Below are 15,318 nucleotides of genomic sequence, written 5' to 3'. Positions count from 1 at the left end.
AAAACGAGGAGAAATTAAAACATTTCTCCTCAGTGCGCCACTCTAACGATACCCCTGGGATGGCGTTGGATTTTGGCGCTGACGCAGATTTACGACAACTCCTAAATCTGGAGCAGCAACAAAATGCTATGGTGTTGCTGTGGCACACTCACAGCAACACCCATTGCACGCCCCTTCCAGGGAAAGCGCTGAATGCTAAGGTGCCGTATTTACAAGGTGGTATTAAGCCACAAAAAGTGGCTGAACGCCATCTTGTAAATACCGCGCAGTGCATAGTGCCACCGGGGCGTCACTAAAAGTGATGCTCCGTTGGCGATTGGGCCTTGTAAGTCTGGCACCTTATTTGCTCAAGGTGTGTGTTCTTGGTGAGGGCAGGAAAGCTATTTTCGCTCTCATACCTTCCTTCCTTGGCTGGCTTGAATGCGGTAGGCTCAGGCTTCAATGCAAAGGTCAAACAGTGAGCAACTGACTGACGCAACTCCTCTTGGTGAGCTGTGACAGATGCCCCAGGAGCGTAGTACCTCACGATGGTGAGGGATAGACACAGTCTCTTTTATCTCAGCTTGCCTGTCAGCTGAGTCAGGAAATGCAAATACTGGGAAAAAGCCCAGCGACTTGCTGTTTTTGCTTGGCTTTGAACCAGGGAGCTTTTGCATGTGAGGTGCGCATAATAACCACTACACTACACAAACAGACACACTTGCCGGCTTGCTTCATGTGGCTATGCATTGTACTGGAACCACCACACTATGGAAACAGACACACCTGCTTGCTTTATGTGGCTCTGCATTGGACTGGGATGCAAGGACTAAGGGCCAATGTTCATGACGCTCAAAGCTGAGCCTCCCGGAACACGATCTCTTGCCTTGGAAGAAAGGAACTGGCATCACTTTCATTCCAAGAGGTGATTTCAGAACTGGACCCGAAATTACCATGGAGAAGCACTGTGCATTTAATGTTCCTATGAGCACTGCTGCTCCAGCACAGAAAAGCAGTTGCAAAGAAATCTGGCATACCTTCATGATGCTGAACCGTCTCAACGCAGGTATAAAGCATGTATTGCATTGCAACATGACATCTTACAAGAGTGAAAAGCAGAAATACTCCTGTTTAAAACACAGACTGAACCTATAAAGGTAAGGGTTTGTCTGGGATTTGAACCAAGGTCCTCTCACACCCGAAGCGAGAATCATACCCCTATACCAACTAGACTGCTGCTGCAGAGGCATTTGAAATATCTTCTGAAGCATCTTTCAGAAAAGCAGGGCCATTTGTAGGCTCTCTCTCTAAGCGTGCCATAGCAATTGATGTTTTCTGTCAAGGATTTTTTGTTTGTCTCTAGCAAGGAAAGAGGTAGTCAAGATGCCCTGTGCCAGTGAGCTGAACTAGGGCACTGATGTGAAAAGCACACCCTTTCTGGTAGTTGTAACCCTCTGCAAGTCCTGGACCCTTGCACCTTAGACTTCCAGACCAGAAGCACTGAAGGGCCTGCTAGCTCTTGAGCCAGAGAAACATGCCTCTTGGATTCAAGCACACTTGCTCGATCAGGCGAGATTTATAGTAGTGGCTCATAGGCCTGAAACACTCACCTGGGAGACGCAGGGTGGCTGATTTCCCGGAATGGCCCTTGATGGGGAAATCACCTCCTTTCCCCCGCCTCATTTCAGAATTGTGTGCAAGTCGCAAGACAGTGTTCAGGGATTCATGGGTACTGCCTAATCCCAGCTGCCTCTCTGTCTTCTTCATGTAAATTGCAAGTCACAAGGAGGCACCATTGCCAATATGCTCCGCCCACCTAACCAAGAAACCCAGTTTCAGCTTGTCTGCCTGTGTTGTTGCAGGGGCAGTGTCTTCTTTGCCCAAAAGGTGGCAGGAGAGACTCACTTCAAACGATAGAATCAACTGCTTAAGTAGAAACCAGCATGGTAGTTACTGTCATAAAGTGCAGCTCTAACAGAAGGTGTGCCTAAGATGCCCCTTCCAGTAATACACAGAATTTTGATTGAGGGCCCAGCCGATGGGTTGGTGGATTTCTCCTCACATGCCACAGCAGCTTCCAAAGATAGTTGTGTGAGGAGCTGGCTGTGCAAGCAGAGCAAGATTTAAGGGAAGAAAACACACCTGTTAGGAGTGGGATTTGAACCCACGCCTCCATGAAGAGACCAGAAGGCTCAGCTTCACTGAAGATCAAGCTCTCTTGAGTCTGGCACCTTAGACCACTCGGCCATCCTGACAGCCAAAATATTGTGCAGGTCTGACTCTTCAGTCTGCACTTGTTGATGCTGCCGCTTGCAATGTTCCTATCAAAGTCACAGCTTTAAAGGCCCCACAATATAAAATGGCCAAGAAAAAAAAAAAACAGAACAAGAAACAAGGCACATGCACGACCACCGAAGGATGCAGATAACTTTTTATCGTCCTGCAATAGTAAAGCACATTTTACACAGGTCACTAGTTTTTAAAGGTCATTTCTGTCTAAGTGTGCATTGAGAGAGACTGAGGTTTTAGTGAGCAAACACAAAAGCTACTGCTGCCCAGTGTCGAACCGGGGACCTTTTGCGTGTGAGGCAAATGTGATAACCACTACACTACAGAAACAAGCTTGCTGGCTTGATTGAAGGAGCACAGTTCCCCTCATATGTTTGCCCGATTTCCTCTATACTTGATCAGCAGTTGCTCAGAATGCGAGGGGTAAGTGTGAAAAATGCAGCGGTGTCAGCCAGCATGCATACACTCAGACGTCCTGAAAAGTCACAGCTGCGGGCAGAGACAGACAAATATCTGATGCCTAAATGCCAAGAATGCAAGCCTGTGAAATCATCACACAGGGCGGACTGAGAGCAAGCAGGAAGGAAGCCAAGGCATTGTAATCCATTTTTCGCCTGAGGCAAAAAATATGTTTTGCGCAACAATGCTTCGAGTGGAATGAGAAATGTTGAGGGGTTGTGTATTTTGAGCAGGATTTTATTGTTTTCAGCTGAAATAGGCTAGTCCGGGATTTGAACCCGGGACCTCTCGCACCCGAAGCGAGAATCATACCCCTAGACCAACGAGCCTGGGAACAGAAGCTGTACGGCTTCCACCCTGCTCCGAGGGTTGGTGGCAGAGAGTGGGAGACTACATCCCAAAGCAAGAAACGCCACATGGTGCTCTCTTCTGCAGTATGACTAGAGTCATTTGCATGGTCGTCATCGAACATGACATAAAAAGCCTCTATCCTTTAGACATTTTGTCCCAGATTTACAAGAAAATTACTGAGCGCGAAGCTGTGCCAAATTTGCAAGCCCCACGCTCCGTCATTTTCAAAATGCAGGGAAGCGCTGTATTTAGTAGAATACAGCGCACCCCTGTGCTTCCCCCTGCGCCAGCTCTAAATTAGCTGCTGAGCGCCAACGCAGCCGTTCTTGCACCATGGTACAAGGATGACTGCGTTGAGGGGGAAATTGTTTTTGTGCAGGAAGGGACACCTTCCTGGCCCAAAGAAAAATCTTCAATGGTGATTTGCTCTTACTTCTATGTGTGCTGCAGAATGCAGCACACATAGAGAGAGAAAAAACGAGGAGAAATGAAAACATTTCTCCTCAGTGCGCCACTCTAACGATACCCCTGGGATGGCGTTGGATTTTGGCGCTGACGCAGATTTACGACAACTCCTAAATCTGGAGCAGCATCAAAATGCTATGGTGTTGCTGTGGCACACTCACAGCAACACCCATTGCACGCCCCTTCCAGGGAAAGCGCTGAATGCTAAGGTGCCGTATTTACAAGGTGGTATTAAGCCACAAAAAGTGGCTGAACGCCATCTTGTAAATACCGCGCAGTGCATAGTGCCACCGGGGCGTCACTAAAAGTGATGCTCCGTTGGCGATTGGGCCTTGTAAGTCTGGCACCTTATTTGCTCAAGGTGTGTGTTCTTGGTGAGGGCAGGAAAGCTATTTTCGCTCTCATACCTTCCTTCCTTGGCTGGCTTGAATGCGGTAGGCTCAGGCTTCAATGCAAAGGTCAAACAGTGAGCAACTGACTGACGTAAGCTGGGGCAACTCCTCTTGGTGAGCTGTGACAGATGCCCCAGGAGCGTAGTACCTCACGATGGTGAGGGATAGACACAGTCTCTTTTATCTCAGCTTGCCTGTCAGCTGAATCAGGAAATGCAAATACTGGGAAAAAGCCCAGCGACTTGCTGTATTTGCTTGGCTTCGAACCAGGGACCTTTTGCATGTGAGGTGCGCATGATAACTACTACACTACACAAACAGACACACTTGCCGGCTTACTTCATGTGGCTATGCATTGTACTGGAACCACCACACTATGGAAACAGACACACCTGCTTGCTTTATGTGGCTCTGCATTGGACTGGGATGCAAGGACTGAGGGCCAATGTTCATGACGCTCAAAGCTGAGGCTTCCGGAACACGATCTCTTGCCTTGGAAGAAAGGAACTGGCATCACTTTCATTCCAAGAGGTGATTTCAGAACTGGACCCGAAATTACCATGGAGAAGCACTGTGCATTTAATGTTCCTATGAGCACTGCTGCTCCAGCACAGAAAAGCAGTTGCAAAGACATCTTGCATACCTTCATGATGCTGAACCGTCTCAACGCAGGTATAAAGCATGTATTGCATTGCAACATGACATCTTACAAGAGTGAAAAGCAGAAATACTCCTGTTTAAAACACAGACTGAACCTATAAAGGTAAGGGTTTGTCTGGGATTTGAACCAAGGTCCTCTCACACCCGAAGCGAGAATCATACCCCTATACCAACTAGACTGCTGCTGCAGAGGCATTTGAAACATCTTCTGAAGCGTCTTTCAGAAAAGCAGGGCCATTTGGAGGCTCTCTCTCTAAGCGTGCCATAGCAATTGATGTTTTCTGTCAAGGATTTTTTGTTTGTCTCTAGCAAGGAAAGAGGTAGTCAAGATTCTGTGTGCCAGTGAGCTGAACTAGGGCACTGATGTGAAAAGCAGACCCTTTCTGGTAGTTGTAACCCTCTGCAAGTCCTGGACCCTTGCACCTTAGACTTCCAGACCAGAAGCACTGAAGGGCCTGCTAGCTCTTGAACCAGAGAAGCATGCCTCTTGGATTCAAGCACACTTGCTTGCTCAGCGCTCGATCAGGCTCGATCAGGCGAGATTTATAGTAGTGGCTCATAGGCCTGAAACACTCACCTGGGAGACGCGGGTGGCTGATTTCACGAAATGGCCCTTGATGGGGAAATCACCTCCTATCCCCGCCTCATTTCAGAATTGTGCGCAAGTCGCAAGACAGTGTTCAGGGGTTCATGGGTACTGCCTAATCCCAGCTGCCTCTCTGTCTTCTTCATGTAAATTGCAAGTTACGAGGAGGCACCATTGCCAATATGCTCCGCCCACCTAACCAAGAAACCCAGTTTGAGCTTGTCTGCCTGTGTTGTTGCAGGGGCAGTGTCTTCTTTGCCCAAAAGGTGGCAGGAGAGACTCACTTCAAACGATAGAATCAACTGCTTAAGTAGAAACCAGCATGGTAGTTACTGTCATAAAGTGCAGCTCTAACAGTAGGTGTGCCTGAGATGCCCGTTCCAGTAATACACAGAATTTTGATTGAGGGCCCAGCCGATGGGTTGGTGGATTTCTCCTCACATGCCACAGCAGCTTCCAAAGATAGTGGTGTGAGGAGCTGACTGTGCAAGCAGAGCAAGATTTAAGGGAAGAAAACACACCTGTTAGGAGTGGGATTTGAACCCACGCCTCCATGAAGAGACCAGAAGGCTCAGCTTCACTGAAGATCAAGCTCTCTTGAGTCTGGCACCTTCGACCACTCGGCCATCTTGACAGCCAAAACATTATGCAGGTCTGACTCTTCAGTCTGCACTTGTTGATGCTGCCGCTTGCAATGTTCCTATCAAAGTCACAGCTTTAAAGGCCCCACAATATAACATGGCCAAGAAAAAAAAAAAAACAGAACAAGAAACAAGGCACATGCACGACCACCGAGGGATGCAGATAACTTTTTATCGTCCTGCAATAGTAAAGCACATTTTACACAGGTCACAAGTTTTTAAAGGTCATTTCTGTCTAAGTGTGCATTGAGAGAGACTGAGGTTTTAGTGAGCAAACACAAAAGCTACTGCTGCCCAGTGTCGAACCAGGGACCTTTTGCGTGTGAGGCAAATGTGATAACCACTACACTACAGAAACAAGCTTGCTGGCTTGACTGAAGGAGCACAGTTCCCCTCATATGTTTGCCTGATTTCCTCTATACTTGATCAGCAGTTGCTCAGAATGCGAGGGGTAAGTGTGAAAATTGCAGCGGTGTCAGCCAGCATGCATACACTCAGACGTCCTGAAAAGTCACAGCTGCGGGCAGAGACAGACAAATATCTGATGCCTAAATGCCAGGAACGCAAGCCTGTGAAATCATCACACAGGGCGCACTGAGAGCAAGCAGGAAGGAAGCCAAGGCATTGTAATCCATTTTTCGCCTGAGGCAAAAAATATGTTTTGCGCAACAATGCTTCGAATGGAATGAGAAATGTTGAGGGGTTGTGTATTTTGAGCAGGATTTGATTGTTTTCCGCTAAAATGGGCTCGTCCGGGATTTGAAGCCGGGACCTCTCGCACCCAAAGCGAGAATCATACCCCTAGACCAACGAGCCTGGGCACAGAAGCACTACGGCTCCCACCCTGCTCCGAGGGTTGGTGGCAGAGAGTGGGAGACTACATCCCAAAGCAAGAAACGCCACATGGTGCTCTCTTCTGCAGTATGACTAGAGTCATTTGCATGGTCGTCATCGAACATGACATAAAAAGCCTCTATCCTTTAGACATTTTGTCCCAGATTTACAAGAAAATGACTGAGCGCGACGCTGTGCCAAAATTGCAAGCCCCACGCTCCGTCATTTTCAAAATGCAGGGAAGCGCCGTATTTAGTAGAATACAGCGCACCCCTGTGCTTCCCCCTGCGCCAGCTCTAAATTAGCTGCTGAGCGCCAACGCAGCCGTTCTTGCACCATGGTACAAGGATGACTGCGTTGAGGGGGAAATTGTTTTTGTGCAGGAAGGGACACCTTCCTGGCCAAAAGAAAAAAATTTAATGGTGATTTGCTCTTACTTCTATGTGTGCTGCAGAATGCAGCACACATAGAAAGAGAAAAAACGAGGAGAAATGAAAACATTTCTCCTCAGTGCGCCACTCTAACGATACCCCTGGGATGGCGTTGGATTTTGGCGCTGACGCAGATTTACGACAACTCCTGAATCTGAAGCAGCATCAAAATGCTATGGTGTTGCTGTGGCACACTCACAGCAACACCCATTGCACGCCCCTTCCAGGGAAAGCGCTGAATGCTAAGGTGCCGTATTTACAAGGTGGTGTTAAGCCACAAAAAGTGGCTGAACGCCATCTTGTAAATACCGCGCAGTGCATAGTGCCACCGGGGCGTCACTAAAAGTGATGCTCCGTTGGCGATTGGGCCTTGTAAGTCTGGCACCTTATTTGCTCAAGGTGTGTGTTCTTGGTGAGGGCAGGAAAGCTATTTTCGCTCTCATACCTTCCTTCCTTGGCTGGCTTGAATGAGGTAGGCTCAGGCTTCAATGCAAAGGTCAAACAGTGAGCAACTGACTGACGTAAGCTGGCGCAACTCCTCTTGGTGAGCTGTGACAGATGCCCCAGGAGCGTAGTACCTCACGATGGTGAGGGATAGACACAGTCTCTTTTATCTCAGCTTGCCTGTCAGCTGAGTCAGGAAATGCAAATACTGGGAAAAAGACCAGCGACTTGCTGTTTTTGCTTGGCTTCGAACCAGGGACCTTTTGCATGTGAGGTGCGCATGATAACCACTACACTACACAAACATACACACTTGCTGGCTTGCTTCATGTGGCTATGCATTGTACTGGAACCACCACACTATGGAAACAGACACACCTGCTTGCTTTATGTGGCTCTGCATTGGACTGGGATGCAAGGACTGAGGGCCAATGTTTATGACGCTCAAAGCTGAGCCTTCCGGAACACGATCTCTTGCCTTGGAAGAAAGGAACTGGCATCACTTTCATTCCAAGAGGTGATTTCAGAACTGGACCCGAAATTACCATGGAGAAGCACTGTGCATTTAATGTTCCTATGAGCACTGCTGCTCCAGCACAGAAAAGCAGTTGCAAAGAAATCTCGCATACCTTCATGATGCTGAACCGTCTCAACGCAGGTATAAAGCATGTATTGCATTGCAACATGACATCTTACAAGAGTGAAAAGCAGAAATACTCCTGTTTAAAACACAGACTGAACCTATAAAGGTAAGGGTTTGTCTGGGATTTGAACCAAGGTCCTCTCACACCCGAAGCGAGAATCATACCCCTATACCAACTAGACTGCTGCTGCAGAGGCATTTGAAACATCTTCTGAAGCGTCTTTCAGAAAAGCAGGGCCATTTGGAGGCTCTCTCTCTAAGCGTGCCATAGCAATTGATGTTTTCTGTCAAGAATTTTTTGTTTGTCTCTAGCAAGGAAAGAGGTAGTCAAGATTCCGTGTGCCTGTGAGCTGAACTAGGGCACTGATGTGAAAAGCAGACCCTTTCTGGTAGTTGTAACCCTCTGCAAGTCCTGGACCCTTGCACCTTAGACTTCCAGACCAGAAGCACTGAAGGGCCTACTAGCTCTTGAGCCAGAGAAGCATGCCTCTTGGATTCAAGCACACTTGCTCGCTCAGCGCTCGATCAGGCGAGATTTATAGTAGTGGCTCATAGGCCTGAAACACTCACCTGGGAGACGCGGGGTGGCTGATTTCCCGGAATGGCCCTTGATGGGGAAATCACCTCCTTTCCCCCGCCTCATTTCAGAATTGTGTGCAAGTCGCAAGACAGTATTCAGGGGTTCATGGGTACTGCCTACTCCCAGCTGCCTCTCTGTCTTCTTCATGTAAATTGCAAGTCACGAGGAGGCACCATTGCCAATATGCTCCGCCCACCTAACCAAGAAACCCAGTTTGAGCTTGTCTGCCTGTGTTGTTGCAGGGGCAGTGTCTTCTTTGCCCAAAAGGTGGCAGGAGAGACTCACTTCAAACGATAGAATCAACTGCTTAAGTAGAAACCAGCATGGTAGTTACTGTCATAAAGTGCAGCTCTAACAGAAGGTGTGCCTGAGATGCCCCTTCCAGTAATACACAGAATTTTGATTGAGGGCCCAGCCGATGGGTTGGTGGATTTCTCCTCACATGCCACAGCAGCTTCCAAAGATAGTGGTGTGAGGAGCTGGCTGTGCAAGCAGAGCAAGATTTAAGGTAAGAAAACACACCTGTTAGGAGTGGGATTTGAACCCACGCCTCCATGAAGAGACCAGAAGGCTCAGCTTCACTGAAGATCAAGCTCTCTTGAGTCTGGCACCTTAGACCACTCGGCCATCCTGACAGCCAAAGCATTGTGCAGGTCTGACTCTTCAGTCTGCACTTGTTGATGCTGCCGCTTGCAATGTTCCTATCAAAGTCACAGCTTTAAAGGCCCCACAATATAACATGGCCAAGAAAAAAAAAAAAAACAGAACAAGAAACAAGGCACATGCACGACCACCGAGGGATGCAGATAACTTTTTATCGTCCTGCAATAGTAAAGCACATTTTACACAGGTCACAAGTTTTTAAAGGTCATTTCTGTCTAAGTGTGCATTGAGAGAGACTGAGGTTTTAGTGAGCAAACACAAAAGCTACTGCTGCACAGTGTCGAACCAGGGACCTTTTGTGTGTGAGGCAAATGTGATAACCACTACACTACAGAAACAAGCTTGCTGGCTTGACTGAAGGAGCACAGTTCCCCTCATATGTTTGCCTGATTTCCTCTATACTTGATCAGCAGTTGCTCAGAATGCGAGGGGTAAGTGTGAAAATTGCAGCGGTGTCAGCCAGCATGCATACACTCAGACGTCCTGAAAAGTCACAGCTGCGGGCAGAGACAGACAAATATCTGATGCCTAAATGCCAGGAACGCAAGCCTGTGAAATCATCACACAGGGCGCACTGAGAGCAAGCAGGAAGGAAGCCAAGGCATTGTAATCCATTTTTCGCCTGAGGCAAAAAATATGTTTTGCGCAACAATGCTTCGAGTGGAATGAGAAATGTTGAAGGGTTGTGTATTTTGAGCAGGATTTGATTGTTTTCCGCTAAAATGGGCTCGTCCGGGATTTGAACCCGGGACCTCTCGCACCCAAAGCAAGAATCATACCCCTAGAGCAACAAGCCTGGGCACAGAAGCGCTACGGCTCCCACCCTGCTCCGAGTGTTGGTGGCAGAGAGTGGGAGACTACATCCCAAAGCAAGAAACGCCACATGGTGCTCTCTTCTGCAGTATGACTAGAGTCATTTGCATGGTCGTCATCGAACATGACATAAAAAGCCTCTATCCTTTAGACATTTTGTCCCAGATTTACAAGAAAATGACTGAGCGCGACGCTGTGTCAAATTTGCAAGCCCCACGCTCCGTCATTTTCAAAATGCAGGGAAGCGCCGTATTTAGTAGAATACAGCGCAACCCTGTGCTTCCCCCTGCGCCAGCTCTAAATTAGCTGCTGAGCACCAACGCAGCCGATCTTGCACCATGGTACAAGGATGACTGCGTTGAGGGGGAAATTGTTTTTGTGCAGGAAGGGACACCTTCCTTGCCAAAAGAAAAATCTTCAATGGTGATTTGCTCTTACTTCTATGTGTGCTGCAGAATGCAGCACACATAGAAAGAGAAAAAACGAGGAGAAATGAAAACATTTCTCCTCAGTGCGCCACTCTAACGATACCCCTGGGATGGCGTTGGATTTTGGCGCTGACGCAGATTTACGACAACTCCTAAATCTGGAGCAGCATCAAAATGCTATGGTGTTGCTGTGGCACACTCACAGCAACACCCATTGCACGCCCCTTCCAGGGAAAGCGCTGAATGCTAAGGTGCCGTATTTACAAGGTGGTGTTAAGCCACAAAAAGTGGCTGAACGCCATCTTGTAAATACCGCGCAGTGCATAGTGCCACCGGGGCGTCACTAAAAGTGATGCTCCGTTGGCGATTGGGCCTTGTAAGTCTGGCACCTTATTTGCTCAAGGTGTGTGTTCTTGGTGAGGGCAGGAAAGCTATTTTCGCTCTCATACCTTCCTTCCTTGGCTGGCTTGAATGAGGTAGGCTCAGGCTTCAATGCAAAGGTCAAACAGTGAGCAACTGACTGACGTAAGCTGGCGCAACTCCTCTTGGTGAGCTGTGACAGATGCCCCAGGAGCGTAGTACCTCACGATGGTGAGGGATAGACACAGTCTCTTTTATCTCAGCTTGCCTTTCAGCTGAGTCAGGAAATGCAAATACTGGGAAAAAGCCCAGCGACTTGCTGTATTTGCTTGGCTTCGAACCAGGGACCTTTTGCATGTGAGGTGCGCATGATAACCACTACACTACACAAACAGACACACTTACCGGCTTGCTTCATGTGGCTATGCATTGTACTGGAACCACCACACTATGGAAACAGACACACCTGCTTGCTTTATGTGGCTCTACATTGGACTGGGATGCAAGGACTGAGGGCCAATGTTCATGACGCTCAAAGCTGAGCCTTCCGGAACACGATCTCTTGCCTTGGAAGAAAGGAACTGGCATCACTTTCATTCCAAGAGGTGATTTCAGAACTGGACCCGAAATTACCATGGAGAAGCACTGTGCATTTAATGTTCCTATGAGCACTGCTGCTCCAGCACAGAAAAGCAGTTGCAAAGAAATCTTGCATACCTTCATGATGCTGAACCGTCTCAACGCAGGTATAAAGCATGTATTGCATTGCAACATGACATCTTACAAGAGTGAAAAGCAGAAATACTCCTGTTTAAAACACAGACTGAACCTATAAAGGTAAGGGTTTGTCTGGGATTTGAACCAAGGTCCTCTCACACCCGAAGCGAGAATCATACCCCTATACCAACTAGACTGCTGCTGCAGAGGCATTTGAAACATCTTCTGAAGCGTCTTTCAGAAAAGCTGGGCCATTCGGAGGCTCTCTCTCTAAGCGTGCCATAGCAATTGATGTTTTCTGTCAAGGATTTTTTGTTTGTCTCTAGCAAGGAAAGAGGTAGTCAAGATGCCCTGTGCCAGTGAGCTGAACTAGGGCACTGATGTGAAAAGCAGACCCTTTCTGGTAGTTGTAACACTCTGCAAGTCCTGGACCCTTGAACCTTAGACTTCCAGACCAGAAGCACTGAAGGGCCTGCTAGCTCTTGAGCCAGAGAAGCATGCCTCTTGGATTCAAACACACTTGCTCACTCAGCGCTCGATCAGGCGTGATTTATAGTAGTGGCTCATAGGCCTGAAACACTCACCTGGGAGACGCGGGGTGGCTGATTTCCCGGAATGGCCCTTGATGGGGAAATCACCTCCTTTCCCCCGCCTCATTTCAGAATTGTGTGCAAGTCGCAAGACAGTGTTCAGGGGTTCATGGGTACTGCCTACTCCCAGCTGCCTCTCTGTCTTCTTCATGTAAATTGCAAGTCACGAGGAGGCACCATTGCCAATATGCTCCGCCCACCTAACCAAGAAACCCAGTTTGAGCTTGTCTGCCTGTGTTGTTGCAGGGGCAGTGTCTTCTTTGCCCAAAAGGTGGCAGGAGAGACTCACTTCAAACGATAGAATCAACTGCTTAAGTAGAAACCAGCATGGTAGTTACTGTCATAAAGTGCAGCTCTAACAGAAGGTGTGCCTGAGATGCCCCTTCTAGTAATACACAGAATTTTGATTGAGGGCCCAGCCGATGGGTTGGTGGATTTCTCCTCACATGCCACAGCAGCTTCCAAAGATAGTGGTGTGAAGAGCTGGCTGTGCAAGCAGAGCAAGATTTAAGGTAAGAAAACACACCTGTTAGGAGTGGTATTTGAACCCACGCCTCCATGAAGAGACCAGAAGGCTCAGCTTCACTGAAGATCAAGCTCTCTTGAGTCTGGCACCTTAGACCACTCGGCCATCCTGACAGCCAAAACATTGTGCAGGTCTGACTCTTCAGTCTGCACTTGTTGATGCTGCCGCTTGCAATGTTCCTATCAAAGTCACAGCTTTAAAGGCCCCACAATATAACATGGCCAAGAAAAAAAAAAAAAACAGAACAAGAAACAAGGCACATGCACGACCACCGAGGGATGCAGATAACTTTTTATCGTCCTGCAATAGTAAAGCACATTTTACACAGGTCACACGTTTTTAAAGGTCATTTCTGTCTAAGTGTGCATTGAGAGAGACTGAGGTTTTAGTGAGCAAACACAAAAGCTACTGCTGCCCAGTGTCGAACCGGGGACCTTTTGCGTGTGAGGTAAATGTGATAACCACTACACTACAGAAACAAGCTTGCTGGCTTGACTGAAGGAGCACAGTTCCCCTCATATGTTTGCACGATTTCCTCTATACTTGATCAGCAGTTGCTCAGAATGCGAGGGGTAAGTGTGAAAATTGCAGCGGTGTCAGCCAGCATGCATACACTCAGACGTCCTGAAAAGTCACAGCTGCGGGCAGAGACAGACAAATATCTGATGCCTAAATGCCAGGAACGCAAGCCTGTGAAATCATCACACAGGGCGCACTGAGAGCAAGCAGGAAGGAAGCCAAGGCATTGTAATCCATTTTTCGCCTGAGGCAAAAAATATGTTTTGCGCAACAATGCTTCGAGTGGAATGAGAAATGTTGAGGGGTTGTGTATTTTGAGCAGGATTTGATTGTTTTCCGCTAAAATGGGCTCGTCCGGGATTTGAACCCGGGACCTCTTGCACCCAAAGCGAGAATCATACCCCTAGACCAACGAGCCTGGGCACAGAAGCGCTACGGCTCCCACCCTGCTCCGAGGGTTGGTGGCAGAGAGTGGGAGACTACATCCCAAAGCAAGAAACGCCACATGGTGCTCTCTTCTGCAGTATGACTAGAGTAATTTGCATGGTCGTCAACGAACATGACATAAAAAGCCTTTATCCTTTAGACATTTTGTCCCAGATTTACAAGAAAATGACTGAGCGCGACGCTGTGCCAAATTTGCAAGCCCCACGCTCCGTCATTTTCAAAATGCAGGGAAGCGCCGTATTTAGTAGAATACAGCGCACCCCTGTGCTTCCCCCTGCGCCAGCTCTAAATTAGCTGCTGAGCGCCAACGCAGCCGTTCTTGCACCATGGTACAAGGATGACTGCGTTGAGGGGGAAATTGTTTTTGTGCAGGAAGGGACACCTTCCTGGCCAAAAGAAAAATCTTCAATGGTGATTTGCTCTTACTTCTATGTGTGCTGCAGAATGCAGCACACATAGAAAGAGAAAAAACGAGGAGAAATGAAAACATTTCTCCTCAGTGCGCCACTCTAACGATACCCCTGGGATGGCGTTGGATTTTGGCGCTGACGCAGATTTACGACATCTCCTAAATCTGGAGCAGCATTAAAATGCTATGGTGTTGCTGTGGCACACTCACAGCAACACCCATTGCACGCCCCTTCCAGGGAAAGCGCTGAATGCTAAGGTGCCGTATTTACAAGGTGGTGTTAAGCCACAAAAAGTGGCTGAACGCCATCTTGTAAATACCGCGCAGTGCATAGTGCCACCGGGGCGTCACTAAAAGTGATGCTCCGTTGGCGATTGGGCCTTGTAAGTCTGGCACCTTATTTGCTCAAGGTGTGTGTTCTTGGTGAGGGCAGGAAAGCTATTTTCGCTCTCATACCTTCCTTCCTTGGCTGGCTTGAATGCGGTAGGCTCAGGCTTCAATGCAAAGGTCAAACAGTGAGCAACTGATGACGCAGAAATGAAGGTTTTACATTTATTAGCGCATAAACGTAGTGCCGCAATAATCAAGTGTGACTTTAACCGAACTAATAAAGATTGTACGGGGACAAATGTGCCCTCAGAGTAGTTCGCCAACATTTATAAGCGTGCTTTATATAACGTGATGTATTAGAATTGTACTAATCTGACCTAACCGTAAACGTGTGCCATGATTTGCTTGTTTGAAATGTTTTAACTTAGCATAACTTTAGTGGAGGCTTCGGCCTAGTTGCCTTGTCTCACGGTTTAGATGCTCGTGTTTTTCTAATGTGCTAATAAAACGTGTATTCCTGCTTGAAGCTGTACTTTTCCAGTGAGATCGGTTCACATGCTTATCTTTAAGGTTTCGTGCCAGCCTGGCATCTTCTTCTTTGCTCCAAGGTCAATCTGCAGGTGCAGACAATGGAAGCTCTGAAAGTGAGTTAATTGGTAAAATATGTTGCAACTTACGTTCCCGACTCCAAGGATAATGTATGCCTAGGTAGAAGCTTGTGAATTGTTGTTTTTGATTGGACAATTTGAAGCCAACCTATGA

At 47.8% G+C, this 15,318-nt stretch overlaps 3 non-coding genes across 3 annotated transcripts; all 3 read right to left on the bottom strand.

Moving 5' to 3' along the window:
* Positions 1 to 2,984: 2,984 nt before the first annotated feature.
* On the bottom strand, positions 2,985 to 3,056 carry TRNAP-CGG (transfer RNA proline (anticodon CGG)). Its single transcript has one exon. It is a non-coding gene; the product is annotated as a tRNA-Pro (tRNA).
* Positions 3,057 to 6,566: 3,510 nt separating this feature from the next.
* TRNAP-UGG (transfer RNA proline (anticodon UGG)) lies at positions 6,567 to 6,638 on the bottom strand. Its single transcript has one exon. It is a non-coding gene; the product is annotated as a tRNA-Pro (tRNA).
* Positions 6,639 to 13,716: 7,078 nt separating this feature from the next.
* TRNAP-UGG (transfer RNA proline (anticodon UGG)) lies at positions 13,717 to 13,788 on the bottom strand. The gene has a single exon. It is a non-coding gene; the product is annotated as a tRNA-Pro (tRNA).
* Between the last annotated feature and the right edge of the window lie 1,530 nt (positions 13,789 to 15,318).

The sequence above is a fragment of the Pleurodeles waltl genome, unplaced genomic scaffold (genome assembly GCF_031143425.1).
Source record: "Pleurodeles waltl isolate 20211129_DDA unplaced genomic scaffold, aPleWal1.hap1.20221129 scaffold_91, whole genome shotgun sequence".
NCBI lineage: Eukaryota > Metazoa > Chordata > Amphibia > Caudata > Salamandridae > Pleurodeles > Pleurodeles waltl.
Note: the sequence above shows the minus strand (reverse complement) of the source record. Positions and strands in the feature narration are given on the sequence as shown.